Source organism: Gekko japonicus, unplaced genomic scaffold (assembly GCF_001447785.1).
Source record: "Gekko japonicus isolate JY-2015 unplaced genomic scaffold, Gekko_japonicus_V1.1 scaffold42, whole genome shotgun sequence".
Classification (NCBI taxonomy): Eukaryota; Metazoa; Chordata; class Lepidosauria; order Squamata; family Gekkonidae; genus Gekko; species Gekko japonicus.
Genome location: NW_015165831.1, coordinates 2,375,968 through 2,394,858, shown reverse-complemented (window position 1 = coordinate 2,394,858; position 18,891 = coordinate 2,375,968). Strand labels below are relative to the sequence as shown.

Here is an 18,891-nt window from a genome sequence, read left to right as displayed (position 1 = left end):
AGGAGAACTGGGCATCCCCATGACCGGTTTGAATTAAAAATGGCTGGACAGGAAGAAGACAAAGCAAGAAAGAAAGGAAAATAAGAGAGAAAAAGAGTGAGCAACAGACATCTCCCTCTCCGCACCACAGACTCTCATATGCTTGCATACGGTGATGGATATGGGAAGCCTGAAAAGAGGGATATCAATGTATCACATCAATCAATAAAGGTGTTGGGGTGTGCAAACTCACATGAAAGTCAGTGTTATCCTGAAGGTCAGCAAAAAAAGGACCAAATCCAACCTTCTAAAGGTCATTGCCCCTCCTACAGATCAGACAGGGAAAAGAAAGGGTATGGGGACAAGAGGGCAGATTCTCTCCACTTTTACAAGACCTCCCATTTTTCCACCTGATCAGCGTTCTGGTCTGGAAAGAAATGCATTGGTGGGGGTGGATGCATAGCAGAGACAGGATAAGGCCCTCCATTGTACTCTGCTGCCACTGGTTTTCTCTCCCTGCATACAGATCTCTGTCTTGAAACCAGCCACCTGGCCAAAGACTTCAAAACAAGAGGGTGTAGGGATGCAGAAAATGCCAGAAAATTTTATTTTCATGGATGCCTGCATCCAAAGAGACGGCTACCAGTTGGAGTATTCTCCCTCTTCCCAGGGAAGCTGAACTTTGTATTCATTGAGTTGTAGAACCAGGAGTCTCTAAAAAAGAATTCTCAGCAGTGTACGGAACTGCCTGCCCTGACCTGGATGGACTAGCCTAGCCCAATTACGTCAGATCACGGAAGCTAAGCAGGGTCAGCTATAGTTAGTGTTTGGATGGGAGACCACCAAGGAACTCCTGGGTCACTATGCAGACACGGGCTATGGCAAACAACCACTGGACATCTCTTGCCCTGGAAACGCTATGGAGTCACCATAAGTTGCCTATGACTTGATAGTGCTTTACACACACACACACACACACACACACACACACACACACACAGAACACGAACTACAATTCCCAGGATTCTTTGAGGGACGCTGTTAACCAAAGGGGAAGATAACTAGCATAGGTTTGAAGTGTACACAAGAGTTCAGACTTTCCGACCCCAGCGTGTCTGCACTGAAATTCTGGATTCTCTTTCCAGTCCTCATGGGTGACAGGAACTCATGGGAATTATACATTTTGAAAAAATATAAGAACAACGGCTCCCTGCCACTTGACCCGATATTTCTATGGCACAGCACCTCAATAATCCTTACACATTACAACAGCCCTGTAATGGAGGACGACTGCATTACCCCCACAATACCAAGGGAGCAACAAGGATAAGGCTGACTAATAGCTCATCTATTAAGCCGTAAGGTCGCTGCATAGCATTTGGGTGCTCCTCATCCTTTTAACCACCAGCAGCTCTTGAGTCCAGGAAAGAACTGACTACCAATACAGAGATACGCAAACCAGGACGTCTACCAAGCTGAAGAGCACATCTGTACGGCCCAGTCACTCCCCAGCTAAGTAGAGTCTTTTATCTCTTCACAGCATGCCGGACACTCACAGAAGCCTTCTGATAAGGACTGGCAACTGCCGAGAGCAGGTCTCGCGGTGGCTCCCGGCTTGCAACTGCAAGGAGACTCAGAAAGGCATTTCCAGTTGCCTACGTGCCAACCAAAGGAGCAGAGTGCTTTTCGGAGCTGGCAGGGGCCAGCTGGCCTCCTGTTATTAGCACCGGAAAAGCTGGCAGGCAGGCTTCACCTGGAACCGCTAAGCGAGAAAGCGACAAAGAGAGAGCTTGCAGGGGCTGTGCTGGTGAATTGAAGTCACCTTCCCCGAGGGAGGAAGCGAGAGAAAGGAAGAGGGGGGAGCCCCTCCGAGCAGCAGACACTGGCTGAGTCACACAACCGCCTCCTGCTAACCAAAACTCACAGCCTGCTGCCCTTCCCTCCTTAGGCCTTTTCTCCTCCGTGTAAATTGCCCATTGTCCTGTGAACATTCTGGCTGCAAAGTCATGAACGGTCAGGAGAGAGCCGTCGCCTTCATACTCTCTTTGTAGGAGGACTTTCCCAGAGTTATCTGGTTGCCCACTCTTGGAAACAGGAAAATGGGGTAGATGGACCTTTGGTCCAGTGCAGCCTACTCAGTTTCCAGGGGAGGACAGAGCTGTGAGCCACGATAGCTGAACGGAGATGCCTTGTTCAAAGGCAGTCTACCTCCCGTTGCCAGGTGCAGCGAGCAAAACAGTGGGGGAGAGCTGCTTAGGCATTATTTAGCTCTGTATTCTCCTCCTCCAGAACAGCCTGAAGAGGCTTAGCAGACCAAGATTAAAATCACAGTAAGAGATTTGCAAAAAGTCACACTAAAAATACACCGGGCAAGAATAACAAATTACCTAATCAACACATTTGTTTGTTGATGTTTTAAAAGTCCAAATGCCCTTTGGAAAAGAACAGATTTACATGCAGGAGGGATGAAGCAATCTGGGCTCCGTCTGACATGTTGTTTCAACAGACCGGGGGCGTCAGAGTGGAGGACTGAGCCCTCCCTAAAGCCAGGCGTTCTCAGCTGCTGGTGGGAACAGGAGGCTGGGCTAGCTGGGTGTCGTCGGCCTGATCCTGGAAGACGGAACTCACATTATGCTTTGAGATACTTATCTACTCCGTCTGTATCCCACCTTTCTCCCCAGTGGGGACCTAAAGCCAACATCATAATGCCCCTATATAAATCAATGGTGCGACCTCATTTGGAATACTGTGTGCAGTTCTGGTCACCACACCTTAAAAGGGATATTATAGCTTTGGAAAAAGTGCAGAAAAGGGCAACTTGAATGATAAAAGGGTTGGAACACTTTCCCTATGAGGAAAGGTTCAAGCGCTTGGGGCTTTTTAGCTTGGAGAAACGACGACTGAGGGGAGACATGATTGAGGTTTATAAGATTATGCATGGGATAGAGCAGGTACTTTTCTCCCTTTCTCACAATGCAAGAACTCAGTGGGCACTCCATGAAATTGCTGAGTGGTCGGGTTAGAACGGATAAAAGGAAGTACTTCTTCACCCAAAGAGTGATTAACACTTGGAATTCACTGCCACAGGAAGTGGTGGCGGCTACAAGCATGGACGGCTTCAAAAGGGAATTAGATAAGCATATGGAGCAGAGGTCCATCAGTGGCTATTAGCCACAAGGTATAGAGTGGCTATTAGCCACAAGGTCTAGATAGGGACTCTGGGGCAAGTGATGCTCTGTCTTCTTGGTGCTTGGGGGGGGTCAACAGTGGGAGGGCTTCTAATGTCCTGGCCCCACTGGTGGACCTTCTGATGGCACTGGTATTTCTGGCCACTGTGTGATACAGAGTGTTGGACTGGATGGGCCGCTGGCCTGATCCAGCATTGGCGTCTCTTATGTTCTTATGTTCTTAAAGCAGCTTACATCATTCTCCTCACCTCCCATTTTATCCTCACAACAACACTGTGAGGGAGGTTAGGCTGAGAGTGTGTGAGTGGCCCAAGGTCACCCAGCGGACCTGCATGGCACCGGTGGGAATTCAACCCCAGGTTTAAGAACATAAGAGAAGCCAATGTTGGATCAGGCCAATGGCCCATCCAGCCCAACACTCTGTCACACAGTGGCCTAAAATACCAGGGGCCAATGCTCCCTATAAGCTGTGGAGTCTTGTGAGCAAAAATTCTACTTTGTGAGCTGCCGGCATTAAAGTTGTGGGAAAGTTTGCTCTGGAGCCCTCCTTCCTGAGCTAAGACAAAAATGTGTGAGCTGGAAGCTTAAAAACTGTGAGCTGGCTCACACTAACTCAGCTTAGAGGGAACACTGCCAGGGGTCATCAGGAGGTCCAGCAGTAGGGCCAGGACACTAGGAGCCCTCCCACTGTTGCCCCCACAGCACCAAGAATACAGAGCATCACTTGCCCCAGACTGAGAGTTCCCATCTATACCTTGTGGCTAATAGCCACTGATGGACCTCTGCTCCAGATGTTTATCTAATTCCCTCTTGAAGCCGTCCATGCTTGTAGCCACCACCAGCTCCTGTGGCAGTGAATTCCAAGTGTTAATCACTCTTTGGGTGAAGAAGTACTTCCTTTTATCCGTTCTAACCCAACTGCTCAGCAATTGCTCAGCAATTAAGTGCCCACAAGTTCTTGTATTGTGAGAGAGGAATGTACTTCTTTTTCTACCTGCTCTATCCCATGCATAATCTTGTAAACCTCGATCATGTCACCCCTCAGCTGTCATTTCTCCAAGCTAAAGAGCCCCAAGCGTTTGCCCAGACACTAGTCCGAAACTCTTAAGCACTGTGGCGACACAGGCAGGAAGTTCAGCGGCAACCAGAGAGCCAGAGTGGTGCAGGAGCTCAATCATCAGACTAGGGGCTGGGAGACCCAGGTTCAAAGCCCTACTCTGCCGTGGAAGCTCGACTGGGTGAGACTTTGGGTCAGTCGCTCACTCTCTCTTGCCGTATCCTGTGCCACAAGATTACTGCGAGGACAAAACGACGTGGGAGGGAGCAATGCTGTTAAGTCACTTTGGGTGGAAGGAAGTCAGGTGTAAATATTCAAAAAGAAAGATTTCCCCCCCACGACAGTGGAATTTGTTGGCACAAGGATGCTGTGGCAAATGCCAGCTCAAGCAGCTTTTTTTTTTTTTTTAAAGGGATGGTCAGGGAATGTTAGCTTTGTCAGACATAGAGATGTAAAATTTCCAGAAATTTTGAAGCTCGGAAAAAACCCCGGTTTTTTCCCGGTTTTTTTCGGAAAATAATGGAAATTTTCGGAAAAATTGAAAAAAATGCTACATTAGCATTTCTTTTGTCTTTTCTAGATTGAAAGTCATTCTGTTACTTTAGGAACATAAAAAATGACTATGGACATTTTTACTTGGCATGAAATTATCACAACTAGCATATTAAAAATATAGTGTACCCAAACAATTATTACAAACAGAATACCCACCCACATGCAAAAACAAAACTGAAACCTTTTTATTTTCTTCTGACAATCGCACCTCCTAAAGGAAGAAATGCATCTTGTTCTTGCATTGGAGAGTTCAGTTTGTAACCTAGGACTTGCTTGTCCTCAGTGCACAGAAATTAGATCAATCTGATACCATTATATATTTTAGAAATGATTTGGAAAATATTTGAACACCTTGTCTTAAAATATTTTATTTATCATGTTAAAATAAAACATTCCATAATCAATTTCTTTTCTTTTTTCAATTTTTCCAATTTTTCGGAAAAAAACAAAGCTTCAGGGGAAAAAACGCAAAAAAACCGGGTTTTTTCTGAATTTTTCCGGGTTTTTTCCGGGCCTTCACATCTCTAGTCAGACAACAGAGTGAAGCATCCCTATTCAGAGGCAGGATAACTCTGTTTGCCAGCTGCTACTGGATGGCTCTCTCAATTGGGAGCACTCAAACACTCCTTGGTTCAGCTTGTCAGCTGTTCACCAGTCACGAACAAGGAGCCAACAGCCCAACGTGGTACCTTAAAAGACTAACAAAATTTATTCTGGTACAAGCTCACATGAGTCAGCGATCGTTTCATAGAATACTGGGGGGTGGGGGGAGGAATGCGTTCTGCTTTCAGTTTACACTGTCGGATCCACAACCTTACTCGCTCACAATAGCACGGTATCCCTCACAGATGCTACTGAAATAGCCTCTGGCATCAGAAACCCACCCCACTAAAACAAGCGTGCATGACGTATGGGGTGAAATGTGCCAGTTCCACTCTGCACATGCGCCAGCAGGCCCCCGTCCTATGGACATCTAGACGGCACCAGCCCCAAAGCAGGGCAACGCCAGACTCTCTCACACCGCAGGAAGTACAGAGGAGCACGACAAACGGTGGCCGTAACAAATGCCCTGAAAAGAAGAACTGAGCCAAACCAGCCTTCCCCCCCCCCAATCAAATTTTAAAAGGCTGTTGTTGAAAAAAGGACAGTTTGTTTTTTGGTGAGCTTTCAAGTGCCTTCCAGGCTTTTTGTAAAGCTCTGTATGAACTGTGATTAATGAGCAGGACTCAGGGACAAAAAGCAAAAAAGGGGGGGAGGAGTAGCTTGGGATATAGTTTAGCAGTCTGGAAATATGTCACCTGGAAATCAGTCCCCCTGGAGGAAACAGCCGCTTCAGAGGGTGGACTGAGCATCCCCACTGAACTCCTTGCCCAAACCTTGCCCTTTGCAGGTACCGCCCACAAACCTCCAGGAATTTCCTACACTGGAGTTGGCAACCGCCCCCAAAGTAGGCCTTTAAACCCTGCTCCGACACCCCACAACTAAAACCTGATGTGACATCCCCGCAGAAGGTGAGCCGCTTCCAGCAGCAAGCTCCAGCCCACATACACACTATACAGGCAGAGCTTCTACCAACAGCGGGTGAGTTTATATGACGAGCCCTCTCCCACAAAGGGCTTGTGTGCTGTTTCGTGATTCAGGCAGGGCCGAATGTTCAAGTCACTGCTGTGCCATTGTAAGAGCTACTCTAGAAATACATGAGTTGTTTCCCGGGCAGGCTGGGGCTTGCTGAAATTTAAAAATTCTAGTAACAGCTCCTGGATATCAGCAGATGGTTACTCGCGCACCCACCCTGCAGCAGATGCTTTGGCGCCAATTGGGCCAACTGGGTGAGTGGGAAGTCCTTTTTCAATGCCACTGAGTTTAACAGGAGAACTGTTTGCGGAACGGGGCACTCCACTCCACCACTGGAACTGTTGTAACATTTAGAAAGTTACAAATGCATTTCCAAGCTAGCACCGTGTAAGCAGACATGCACCCGTGTCAGAGTAGGCACATGCACAAGAACAACACACCACAGACCGACTCCATCGTGATAAGGTCAACAGCTCTTCAGAAGTGAAACTGAAGTAGACCAAAACTGTATTGCGTCACCTAGACAGGGGTCCCCCAACATGATGCCCATGGGTTCCATGGGCCCACCAACCCATTTTCTGGTGCCCACCAAGTATTTTTAGGACATGGGTGGGGCTGGGGGAGGGATTTACCCAGCAAGGCTTCTGATTGGCTATGCAGACTCTTTCTAAAACATTACTTAGCACCAGCTTCTACCACGGCACACAGTTCTTCACTGTGTGACTGAAAGTAAGCTAGCTATTTTGTGTCTGTATCCACCAAGCTGCGTCAGAACTCCAAAGGTGCCCACAAACTCAAAAAGGCTGGGGACCCTGAGCCCTGACCTAGACAAAGGCTTGTTTTCTGACCCACTGAGATTACCCCATGCCCAAACAGTAAACCAAGATGATTGGTGACCATGGACCATCAAAACCCATTTTCAAACAGTCAAGGAAAAGCTGGTTCTTGCAAATAGCGCAAGCTTCACTTTCTGAAGTGAAAACATAAGAACATAAGAGAAGCCAGTGTTGGATCAGGCCAATGGCCCATCCAGTCCAACACTCTGTGTCACACAGTGGCCAAAATTCAGGTGCCATCAGGAGGTCCACCAGCGGGGCCAGAACTCCAGAAGCGCTCCCACTGATACCACCCAAGTACGAAGAAGAAGAAGTAGAAGAAGTAGAAGAAGAGGAGGAGGAGGAGATTGGATTTATACCCGCCCTTCACTACCCAAAGGTGTCTCAGAGCAGCTTACAAACTCTTTTCCCTTCCCCTCCCCACAACAGACACCCTGTGAGGTAGGTGGGGCTGAGAGAGCTCTGACAAAAACTGCTGTTTTTCAAGAACAGCTGTGCCAGAACTATGGCTTGCCCAGGGTTATCCAGCAGGTACAAGTGGAGGAGTAGGGAATCAAACCCGGTTCTCCCAGATTATAGTTTGCACACTTAACCACTACACCAAAGAAGACAGAGCATCCCAGCCCCAGTTTTTGAGTGTTCCATCTATACCTTGTGGCTAATAGCTAGCGATGGACCTCTGCTCCAGATGTTTATCCAGTCCCCTCTTGAAGTTGTCTATGCTTGTAGTTGTCACCACTTCTTGCAGTAGTGAATTCCACGTGTTAATTAGTCTTCAGGAAAAGAAATACTTCCTTTTATCTGTTCAAAGCCTACTGCTCCTTAATTTCATTGAGTGTCCTTGAGTTCTTGTATTGTGAGAAAAGGAGAAAAGAGTCGGACTCGACTGTGTGACTGAACAACAACAAAAATGTTATCAGCTGTGGAAAAGACCTGCAGCTCAACACATGTGCTCAGACATCTGACAAAGTATTCTGTAGGTGAGGTCTCCTCTTCCTCTAACTCGGGGATCCCCAACCTTTTGGAGCCCGCGGGCGCTTTTGGAATTCTGACACAGTGTGGTAGGCAAAGCTACAAAGGGGCTGTCGTGGTTTATCTTCCGTCACACAGTGAAGAGCCTTGTACTGTGCAGCGGCTGCCGCCAAAGTAATGTTTTTAAAGATCTGCACAGCCAGTCAAATCTCCACTGGCCAATGAGAAGCCTTGCTGGTCAAAAGCTTCACCTGTCCCCACCCACTTTCTAAAAGCACTTGTGGATACCAGGAACGGTGTTATCAGTACCCAAGTGTGCCATGTTGGGGACCGCTGCTCTAACCCAAGCGCCATCACTAAGGCCACCGGGGGGGGAGGGGCAACCAGGCATTCCTTGATCATGCCTGGATCCAGCACAGTTGAGAATTTTCTCCATAGAATAACATTTCATCTTGCATTTGATAGAATATTTGTGTTAGATTCTGATACCTGTGAGCTCCTTTAGGAGCCAACTTATCACTGAAAAGAAGGGTTAGAATTAAAAAAAATAAGTACCCGTCAACTGTTCTGTCAAAGACAATGCATCCAAGCAAATTGTCCCAGGAGCACAGACTGCCTGCTAACTGTTAGCAAAGGGGTCATTCTAGTCAGCGGACACCAGGAATTCCCAACTATACAGTCATAGGAAGCTGTCTTCTACTGTGAGTGACATCGGTCTGCACTGTTTACCCTTCAACCAGACTTCCAATCTCTGAAAAGATGCAAAACAGCACCAGCCGTCTCATTAAATGACTCAGCTTAACAAATAAGCAAACATAACTTCCGGAGACTGAATAAATAATACACCTCACACATATTTCTTACCATTTTTCAAATGCACACAGATGCTGTTGTGATTAATATAATACAAAGTCACTTAAAAGCATTACTGAGTGCATAGTAACTTTTTGTCATCATACATTTTCTCAATCAACAGATATTAACATTACAACCACTATCATGGGGGAGGGGTCCATTAATTTATTTTCTCTCGTAAATTTTTATTTGGTTTTAAAACCATCGATTTTTTTTTAATGTTAAAAAGGGGTCCTCATACTCAAAAAGGTTGGGGACGTGGCTCTGATAGATTAACGCAAAAACCAGAGTGATCTTCGCGGGCAATGCCTACCCTTCCACACAAACGACAAAACTGAAAAGCCCACTAAGGTGGCATTACAAGGGAGACCCACCCAGGCCCCTCGGAGGCAGCCAGTTTTCCCAAAAAGATTGCCTCAAACACCCCGGTGCTCTACCTCACATTACAAGATCCAGGCAAAGTTTTCCTGTGCTCTAAAACCCATTCTCCCCTCACTTATTCCACCCTCTCATTCCCCCCTCCCCCCCTGAAAAGCCCTGCTCTAAAGCCAGGGGTCCCAACCTTTGGGGGCATGTGGGCACCTTTGAGATTCTGACACAGGCCAATGGGGGCAACCACAAAAGGGCTGCCACAGGAGGAAGCCCAACTGTAGGAGGGAAGAGGGGAAATTGAAAAACACACAGGGAAAGAAGAGTGAGAGAGAGAGGATACAAGTACTGTGGCGGCAGCTGCCACGGAAACATTTTTTTATTGTAATGTACATAGCCAATCAGATCACCACGGGAGCGGTGGCGCAGGCAGTAAGAACACCTGCAAGTAACATCAACGAACAGCCATTGCGGCTGTTCGAGACCCACCGCAGCCAGGGTGAGCTCCCGGCCTTGGTCCCAGCTCCTGCCCACCCAGCGGTTCGAAAGCATTAAATGGCAAGTAGATAAATTGGGTACCTGCCCCTAGGTGGCGGGGGGCACCCTCCTCCTTGTGAGGTAGAGGCATTGGCGGTGGCGGCAGCAGTGGCGGAGCAGTTCCTGGCGGCCCAGTGGAGCGACGTCGGAGGCGGAGCCCGGAGAGGCGGAGGCTTGGAGAGCGCGGTGACGTGCGGCGCAGCGCAGTGCGGCGGAGCCATCAAGGACAGTAGCCAGGGCTGTGGCTGACACGGGGCCGCGTGCCAGAACGAGGTCTGCCGGAGGAAAATGCCCGGAAAAGACCTGCTCCAGAAGGGCACCAGAAGGATGCCGATACCCGAAGCCGCTGGAGGAAGCCGGATAACAACAAAAGCCCTGGGTGCTGGTAGGCAGACACTACCCTATAGACAATGTGGCCCTAGTTAGGTGAAATCGGAGACTCTATGTAATCCGCACAGAGATCTGTCAAGGGTTAGAGCGGTATATAAATTGAATGTAAATAAAAAATCTTCAGGGGTGAATCCAAAGCCCTGCTGGGCAGGAGCCTTACCTAGCCCCACTCAGTTTTCAAAAACACTTGGTGGGCACCAAGAAAGGTGACAGTGGGCACTATGGTGCCCACAGCACCACATTAGGGACCACTGCTCTAAGCCGATCACTAGTCCTCTTCTCTCTGACTCCCAAGCTGCCCTGGGCAGGATTCCTTTTTGCTGCCTGCCACACTCCCTGTTCCTGGTAAGCTCTCGGCGATGCTTTCCGCATGAGCCTGCCACTCGCTTCTCTTCCCCCTCCCTTGCCCCCAGCCACCCCCGCTAAAGCTTTGGCTTCCAGGGCTCTTCATACTCCAGCCATTCTCCATTCCCCCACCTAGACTTTCTATTGGCCCCTACATGTCCAGTTAAGCCGCAGCCTCAACTATTTTAGATAGTTATACCTGCTTCCCCACAACACTGGAGACCCAAAGGAGCTCATAAGATCATTCTCCTCTCTTCCATTTATCCTCTCAAGAGCCCTGTGAGGTAGGTGAGGTTAAAAGTATGGGACCAGCCCAAGATCACCCACACAGCTTCATGTCTTTGTGGGGATTTGAACCCAAGGTCTCCCAGCTCATAGTCCAACATTCCAACCACTACACATCACTGGCTCTTACAAATTCAGCCTTGTTCTGTACATTCTTTTATCCCCTTTCCTGGACACATTTTACATACACTCACACATGGGGAGGACTTTCATAAAGCAAGTGTCTGCTGGGTTAACTGCAACCGGGTATTGGTGAATTATTCAACAGTAAATTGCAAGTAAAGTTCGCTGTTTTTCTTCTTCTTTTTAACTCATCCATTGTAGTCAATAAAGTTGTAGCACTGACTTTTAGACCTCTCTCCTCTTCTATTCCAAGACGTCCAAGCATGCTTGTTTACACAGGCTTAAATATCCCATACATGGGTTGGAGTGTGCACATGTGAAGGCATCTGATGTGTGTACCCCTTACACCATGGTAACAATTAGAAGATTAAATTACAGACCATACACAGAAATCTTTCTAGCTGATCTGCCTCCAACTGCTTATGTCGGTCCAAACCACTGCATGCAACTTTTGTTAACACTTCCCTGCCTGATTAGTTTAGGGCAACTCAACTCGGATACAGGGCTCTTTGCAAGTCGCCTTCCTGCAATTAAAAAAAAATCTCCCCAAATTCCCTACAAAGAAGGACCAAAGAAGACTGGTTCTCAACTACACACCGGAGGCCCAGGGATTTCCATGGCAACCAATCAAAGAAAAGCAAAGGCTTAACAGCCTCCTGTAAACAGCGTTTGAAAACAGTCAGTTACTAAGCCGTTCCACCCTTGAGCCAGATATCTGGAAAGGCGGGATATAAATATAAACAATAAATAAATAAATAAATGAATGAATGACAGCATAAATCTCCATTGACCTGAAATTCTTACTGCTGGGGAATAAGAAACCCCCTCAATGCTTCTAAACAGTATTTCATGGCTCCTCCCTTCACTTATTCTCCTCAAGCCAAGTTTGTTTCTCACTGTGATTAGGAATGCCCGAACTTCTGCCAGTTTGGATCACATCGCTATCGCCAGTCATCCTTCCAACTGATTTATGATTGGATCGAGAGTTTGTCAGAGTTCGCCGGGCAGCTGCACGTCTAGCATAATGTCACACATGATTGGCCGTTGCGCACTGGTGCTGTGTAACACATGCACGTTCTGCAAAGGGCCGTGGGAGCTGTAGTTTCACCATGTGATTAGATAGCAATAGCATCTTTCTTTATCCCTTCCCCCTCATCACTCACACATGCCAATCTGACGATACAGAATGTTGACTTTGGTACAGCTACAGTATGCATTACAGAAGGTGCAGAAAGTGCTGTGAAATCTGGGTTTGCTAGAAGTATTCTGCCTGTACTGGGGCACAATTGTGGTGGCACCTGGCACCTTCCCCACACCACTGGCAACAAAGAAAGAACCTGGAGAACACTCTTCCGGTTTAAGCATGAAAGGTTTAAGCATGAAAAAGACCTGCGTGTTTGCAAACAAAATCACACCTAACTGCCTTGCTAGTGCCACAGGACACAGTCAACCTCCTCCTCCCTTTCTGGCTCAGCTTGCACCCAAATCTGAATATCCAGGGTGCTCAAAGGCTCCACCCCACAATCAGCCCCTCCCAGATCCAGAACGACCTGGTTCACCAGGACACCAGGTCTGTCTGTTATGGGCGGTGTGTGCCTTTCTGGGACAGTAATAAGGGGTCTGTGTGATTGGCTAGGGCGTAGATATTGGCCTGCACTCCTGCCTGACTATTGGGCAAAGGCCGCCTGTTTGGCAAATTAGTCCAGGCTTGTAAAATAAGACTTGCAGCTGGTTGTTTGAGACAAGTAAAAAAAACAACTCCACAGAGCCAAGGAATGGTGCGCAAACTTGTTGTTTTCGTTTTAACACTGGAATTGGAATTTCCAAATGGACATTTTTCCCATTTCCAGTTGGAAAAACCCAAACGGGCCTTCCGTAGATGTCTGGTTGGACAAACCTTGGAATGTTTATATCATGGGGAAAACAGTAAACAATTGTTTCTTTGTTTGGTTCCCAGTTGTCTTTTTCAACCTGTGATTATGATGAAATCTGGAAGCCAGATTTCAGAAGTTCTTCCATGTAGAAATGATGATAGAATCTGGTTAAAATTGTAAGGCTACTGCAAACATGTGTCAATATGAGTTGTTCTGTCAGTATACGAAAACTGTACGAAAGTTTAGGTTTAAACCTAGGTTTTCTGGGACCATCTACCGGTCGATAAGGTTATAATAGTTTTACTTTTGGATGGCTCTTTTTTGGTGTGTACTTAACAATCAAAGTTATAAAAAAATTTTAAAAACCACTGTTAACAGATCACACAGCTTATTTCACCTGCAAAGCTTCATTCTTTATTTGCTTTACTGATATCTCGCCTTTCTCCCCAGTGAGGACCCAAAGCGGCTCACATCATTCTCCTCTCCTCCGTTTTTAACCTCACAACACCCGTGCGAGGTAGGTTAGGCTGAGAATGCGCGACTGGCGCCAGGTCCCCCCGCCAGCTTCCATGGCAGAGGGGGGATTTGAACCTGGTCCAAGACTTTAACTACGGCACCACACGGGCTCCATTAATTACTCGTGTCAGGCCACCAGCCCATCTAGCCCAGTAACACCCTCCTTTGACTGGCAGTGGCTCTCTGAGGTCTGCGGCAGAGAGGTCTTTCTCAGGCAGAGACACTTTTTAGCTGGAGATGGTCCAGGACTGCATGCAAAGCTTGGGCTCCACCCCAGGGGCCTTTCCAATAGCTATTTTATTTATTTTTTTGGATTTATATCCCACCCTCCCCCTTGATGGGCTCAGGGCAGCTCCCAACAATACAATACAATCAAAACAATTTAAAACACGATTTACAACTCTAATAAGAACCAGATGTCTCAGCGGTTGATGATGTTGAATTTAAGTTCTTGCTTGGAGATCCTCAAAATTTAGGATCTCAAAGGACCCAGGCTAATGACAGAGGAATCCAAGAAGAGGGACGCCCACTGCCTCAACCAAAGGCCCGGCGGAAGAGCTCCGTCTTGCAGGCCCTGGGGAATTGTAGTAAATCCCACAGGGCCCTGATCTCACACAGGAGCTCAGTCCACCAGGCAGGGGCCAGGGCCAAAAAGGCCCTGGCCCTGGTCGGGGGAAGTCAGACGTCCCTGGGGCCGGGCGCCGTCTAAAGATGTGGTTGGTTGGTTGGTGTATTCCTTATCGGAATACATAGGAAAGTATCAGAAGGCAATTGAAGGGACCGGGGGAGGGGGCATGCATGCACCCTGCCTTGAGCTCCTCAGAGGAAGGGTGGAATATGCAATAAAAATAATTCACACTCTGGATTTAAACCATGATTAAGAATCACGATGGGGGGGGGGGAGCCAATTTAAATCAAATTTCCCATTTTGAAATCCAAGTATTTCCTGAACAAACGTGCATATGAACTGGTTGCTGTAACAACTCATACGCAGTAAATTGCACAACTAAACAGAGCATTTGTGCAACTTTTGGAGCACAAATCCCAAACTGCTGGCCATGCTCTGCAGCATTACACCTGCTTAGAGATAAGAGGCCAATTTCTTGGGAGTCTTCAGGGGGTCGGCAGCTTTGACCAGATTTTAAGGAACAGACATCAAAATCGCCTCCCAGAGATGACTCTTAAGTTGCTTTCAATATCTGCAAAGGGCTGTAATCTCTGCTTTCGTTAAAAATAAAAGCATGTTTCTAACCTTTATCACTGCGCAGATGCGCTGAAAATGAGTGGGCAACATCTGCTGAGGTTTCAGAGGCCCCACGGGGGGGGGGGGGTCTGCGCACAGAAGAAGATTGCAAATGGCTAGGGAATGGTGCTTTGGTGTCAAGCACAGCATTTGGTTCCTCCCCATGATGTCAAAAAAGACTACATTATGCAGAATACTTAAAAAGAGACATAATTAAGCAAAATAAGGAATATTATGTAACCCTGTTTAATGCATATAATTTATATGTTAAGCTTAGGGGAAGAGTTCTGACATAATGTTTTTCCTTAGTGTTTCTAAGCAACAAGACCCTTGCAAATCAAGCCACCCAGTTCATCTGTCCAGGGTGTCCATTTGGGGAGAGGGGGGAGGAGGAGATTGGATTTACACCCCATTCTTCACTACCCAAAGGTGTCTCAGAGCGGTTTACAAACTCCTTTCCCTTCCCCTCCCCACAGCAGACACCTGTGAGGTAGGTGGGGCTGAGAGAGCTCTGACAGAAATGGCTCTTTTTCAAGGACAGCTCTTATCAGAACTACAGCTTGCCCAAGGTCATCCAGCAGGTGCAAACAGAGGAGTGGGGAATCAAACCTGGTTCTCCCAGATTAGAGTCCGTGCATTTAACCACTACACCAAAATGGATAAGAGAATGTCCTCTTCCAAATAATCATTTAGACGGGGTCCTGTAGATTGGCCATATGTAATTCTGCAAGGATAACATAAACTGCACAAACTGCAGAATGGCCCTGGGGCTGAAGACTCACATCGCAGTGGTAGACAGGCACAGAAACCTGACTGCTCTGGGATGCCGCTCTTGTGGAAGGGTACTTGTGGGAAGAGAGATTAGGGGAGGCAGTCAAACAAGGGGGAGTCAAAATCAGCTGATGCCCTCAGGCACCCCCCACCACCACGATTCCTTGGCTAAAGCTGTACATTGGGTACTGAAAATGTTGCTTTAAGCTCAACAAGGAAATGCAGAACTTGTAGCGTACTTCCCGGAACATTTCTGTGAACTTTAAGCCCTTGCTCGCATGGACCTCATCCTCCTGTGGAAGAATGGCTTCCCCACACACTGAGCTACACAACAGCCCCTTCTCCATGTTGGTGTGGAGTGCATGTGTGAATATTGCACTCAGAGAAGCACCATGGATGGACAGAAAGAGACCCACATGGTTGCAAAGTCACAACACATCACAACTGTGTGGGTCAGGAGCTGTGGCCGGGACATGTGCAGCCCTTGCATGCAGAAGGCCCAGCACTGAATCCCTGTTAAGAGGATCTCAGACAGACGGTAGAAGGCGAAGGGTTAATGGTAGAATATCTGCTTGGCATGCAGAAGGTCCTGGATTCCTGGACCTCTCCTGTAAGAATCCGGTTTGTAGGCAATGTGAAAGACCTCAGCCAGAGACCCTGGAGAGCCCTGCCAGTGAGAGCAGACAGTACAGATGGACCAATGGTGTGATTCAGTATAAAGCAGCTTCATGTGTTCATATGTTCAAGGTGCTAGGAAAGACCTTTCTCTGCCTGAAACCTGAACAGCCACTGCCTATAAAATTGACATTTTTGAGCTAAATGGACAAGCGGCCTGACATGACAAAAAGGAGCTTCTTAATAAATTGAGAACACAAAGCCGAAGATTACAAAACAGGATGTTCACAGCAGGCCAAATCCAACTCCAATCACAAACTTTCAAGAAGATGGTCTTAGGAAAGCAGCAGTCTGCTGGCCACTGATGAAATACAGGCTACACGGCCTTTCTGCCAAGATCAACTGTGCTATACATGAAGTAATCTGAACAATCAGATTACAGTACAAATACTAAGCATTATCGTCAGCATGACAAACTTTTCTCCTCCTGCACAATTTCCTGTCATTAATTTCCGGAGCACCTTATTATTTTGAGTCTTTCATGACCAATTTTAGGAGTTATTGCTACTGCTACTCTGTTCATAGAGAGTTCATTGTTAGTAATTGACTCCACTGATTTTATATTATTGTTCTTAATGGGCTGTATTTATATTTAAATTGCCTGCTGGCAAGTTTTAAATGCATCGTCATGGATTAAATAAAAATACTGCTTTAGTTTAGCTGTAATGGCATACTCAAACACCTTAGCGCGTGCAAACATCAAAAGGTGACAAGTATGCCTGAGAATTATCCTACATGACTACCTGAGTCAGTGTGGCATAGTGATTAGTGTTGCCCTAGGGCAGTGATGGCGAACCTTTTAGAGACCGAGTGCCCAAACTGCGACCCAAAACCCACTTATTTATCGCAAAGTGCCAACATGGCAATTTAACCTGAATACTGAGGTTTTACTTTAGAAAAAAACAACTCATACATTAACTTAAGATGATCCAAACAAAGTAAGGAAAGCAATCCCAAATGCTTTCATTTACTTAAAATTGTTTGGCAGAGAATTCGACACTTTAATGATGGTCTGGGCCTGGTTGGGGCGATGGCACGCGTGCCCACAGAGGGGGCTCTGAGAGCCACCTCTGGCACCCGTGCCATAGGTTCGCCACCACTGCCCTAGGGCGAGGGAGATCTGGATTCAAATGCTTACTGGGTGACCTTGGGCCACTTGCTTTCTCTCAGCTGAACCTACTGTTGTCATGACTGTAACAATGCAAGAGATAGAAGAACATGTATGCCTCCCTGAGCACCCTGGGGAAAAGGGCAGGGTAAAATGTAGAGGGTTATTAGACCCTTATGGTATCTCATGCTAGGGTGTGCAGCGAAGGAACCTGAGACTTGCCCAGGAAGAGACTGTAGCTAACAAGCAAAAGGAAAGCTAGAAACTGAGCCCCAAGAAGAAGAGGAGATTGGATTTATACCCCCAACCCTTCACTACCCAAAGGTGTCTCAGAGCAGCTTACAAACTCCTTTCCCTTCCCCTCCCCACAACAGACACCCTGTGAGGTAGGTGGGGCTGAGAGAGCTCTGACAGAAACGGCTCTTTTTCAAGAACAGCTCTTATCAGAACTACGGCTTGCTCAAGGTCATCCAGCCAGGTGCAAGTGGAGGAGTGGGGAATCAAACCCGGTTCTCTCAGACTAGAGTCCGCGCACTTAACCACTACACCAAACTGGCATAAGGAATAATTGGACATCAGTGTTGCCTCTAAGTGGAGTTAGTGTGAGCTAGCTCACAGCTTTTAAGCCTCTGGCTCACAGATTTCTATCTTAGCTCAGGAAAGATCGCTCCAGAGCAAATTGATTTATGCAACAGCTAACTCGCTCGCTCACAACTTTAATGCCAGTAGCTCACAAAGTAGAATTTCTGCTTACAAGACTTCCACAGCTTAGAAGGAGCATTGTTGGACATCCAGTTGGACTCTGTTGTTACAAACAAACTGTGCAACAAAGCATAGCTTTCGTGCCCCCTCCCCACATGTCTGCCTTTTGTAGACGAAGCTGGAGGAAGAGTGGAATTCCTGCATGGAGAGACAGCCCCTGGCGTCAAAGGCTCAACAACAGCAGCCCTGTGCCAGATAATGGAGACGGGGGGGGGGAATACCTACACCTAATAAATGGGGGGGAACAGGAGATGTTTTAAAAGTTACTGTATGAGCATAGAAAGTGTACATTCTGTCCCCATCCCTGATGGCTGCACGTTTACTTGAATACCTGTAGCAAGCCCAACATTAGCACGGACGTGTACATTCTTGGAGGCAATCAAGAAAGCTATGTAACCAGTGGTCCAAATGGCACCAAGGCACTTACAGGGCTGGCACCTGCACTTGTGCTCCCTTCTATGCTTGTGCACTTTTTTCATGCTTCTCGTTTTCCACATTCAGCTAGTGCGGGTCTTGCTCCCCCATTCCCAGTGCCTGGGGCAGGTGACCCCCTACGGCTATAGGGGAAGACTTCATCAACACCCCTACAAATTGTTTGCACGAATTATTACGAGAGGTTCCAAATTCACACCCACTTCAGCGATCTTGTTGACTGCGCTTTTCGTATTTGACCAACACATCGGTTGCAAACGAATGATTCTAGCATCAATGGTAGCAGATTTCCATCTCTTTATTTTTCACGTTCATTGTGTTTTTTTTAAAATGCTGCTTCTCTGCAAAAAAAAAAAATGGCTCCCCAGAAATCCAATGAGAATGGGGGAAAAGATGCTCCGTGAGAACTGAGCTGGCTCCAGGGATGGGGGAAGAGCCACCTTC

The 18,891-nt window shown here is 47.2% G+C and overlaps 1 protein-coding gene across 1 annotated transcript in view; it reads right to left on the bottom strand.

Moving 5' to 3' along the window:
* RNF115 (ring finger protein 115) overlaps positions 1–18,891 on the bottom strand; it is a 66,045-nt gene that overhangs the window by 30,062 nt on the left and 17,092 nt on the right. The gene's annotated exons all lie outside the window — the stretch shown is intronic.